Raw genomic sequence first — 1,975 nt, 5'->3', positions numbered from 1 at the left:
ATACTGAAGACTGTTTTTCAACCAGAGACATACAACCCTAATCCATCCATCCATGCGACACCAGGGCAGCTCAGAGACATAGTCCCTCCAGCATGTCCTGGATTTTCCATTAGGCCTTTTCCCAGTGGGACATGCCCAGAACACCTTCCGCGGCAACCAGGAGGCATCCAAAACAGATGCCCAAACCACCTCGGCTGGTTCCTTTCGATGTGGAGGTACAACGACTCTACTCCGAGCACCTCCTGGGTAACAGAGCTCCTCACCCGATCCGGAAGGGTGCGCCCAGCCAACCTGCGAAAGGAACTCATTTTGGCTTGTATTCGCTATCTTGTCCTTATGGTCATGACCATAGGTCATGAGATCTGGGTAGAGATACTTAAAATGAGATACTTAAATCTCATTTTAAGTATATTTTTCTCTTATAGAGATACTTAAATGCTAAAGGGAATTATCCTTAATGTCAGTTTTCCATCCATCCATCTTCTGTCACGCTTATCCCAAGCGGGGTCCCAAGGGGTGCTGGTGCCTATCTCCTGCTGTGAATGGGTGAGAGGCGGGGTACACCCTGCACAGGTCTCCAGTCCATCGCAGGCATACAACCATTCATGCACACACTCACAGTTAAGGATAAGTTAGAGAAGCCACTTAACCTGACAGTAATGTTTCTGGACTGTGGAAGGAAGCCGGAGTACCTGGAGAGAAACCATGCATGCTCATGGAGAGCATGCAAACTCCATGCAGAAAGACCCCGGGCCGGGAATTGAGCTCCAACCTTTTTGCTGCAAGGCAGCAGTGCTACTCAGTGTGCCACTCAGCAGCCTGAGTTTTTAGCACTCAGGTTAATTAAATGTAAGATATTTAGTGAACTCTGACAGTGATGAGACGCAACCCATTTTAAAGGATGAATATCTGTGTATCTTATGTCTATGTGTTTGCTGTTCTGTTTTCAGTCATGTGTTTTATGCTCTGGATCTAAATTTAAATATAAAAGAAGGCACAATATTTTTTTAGTACAGGCCGAAAGATATTTAGGTTAAAAAGATATTAGCAACCTTTTTGTTGATCAGTAAAAGAAAACTAGATTACATGCAAAAAACATTCTGCAGCAGGAGATAAAACAATTAGAAAATCTGGATTAAATGAACATAAATCCATCCTAATATGGACCATGGGTAAGAGAAATCTGGAAAGAGTATGAAATATAACAAGGTTTGTTCTGGTTTCTTTTAACCTAACAACCTTATTCTAACTTTGTGATGACCTTTTCTTAAAGCCTGTTTATAGTTACGTATTTCCAGAGGTCTGACTGAATTGAAAACAAAAGTCCACAGATCAATGTTTGAAGAGGAAGTGTGCAGCTTTACTTCTGTGTAGGAAGGTGTTGTGGTGTGTGTGGGTGTGTGTTCCTGCAGGGTGCCCTGGGTGCTGCTGTTGGGACCAAAGCCAGACAGTTTATCATCTGAAATTTGAAGGAGAATGTTGTGTTCTATTTGCATGATACATTATGAATGACATACACTTTCTATCAAAGAGATGGAATAAACAGGGAGGCAGTTTTTCACTACATAATTTGGAATTAATTCATTTTAATTTCAAAATGTAATTTTCTAAAAACAACTAAGCCACTTGTATTAGTGTAACTACCCCTAAACCTAAAAAAATACCTTTTCCACATTTGCCAGATTCAACTGCCAAAAACAATTAGTGAAGAATGATTCTTCCTCATTGCAGTGGAAGAATGGGATCCTGCCAAAGGATCTATACCAAATTTCAGTCCAGGCTTTGACTAGGCCACCTCATTATTGCTTTTTTGTTTGTTTTAAACATTTTAGAGGTGTATTTCTAGAAAGCTACTCCTTGTAATGCTGTACAATCAATTGTACCTTTGGGAGCTTGTTGATACACTCCTGGAGTAACTTAGGAGGTCTCCACTCCTGGGAAGGTTCCCCAGAAGTTTTTCTCCATGTGTGCTAAA

The sequence above is a fragment of the Cyprinodon variegatus genome, unplaced genomic scaffold, assembly GCF_000732505.1.
Source record: "Cyprinodon variegatus isolate N-32 unplaced genomic scaffold, C_variegatus-1.0 Scaffold292, whole genome shotgun sequence".
NCBI classification, from domain to species: domain Eukaryota; kingdom Metazoa; phylum Chordata; class Actinopteri; order Cyprinodontiformes; family Cyprinodontidae; genus Cyprinodon; species Cyprinodon variegatus.
The sequence above is the reverse complement of the archived record's forward strand: the minus strand, read 5'-3'. Positions refer to the sequence as shown.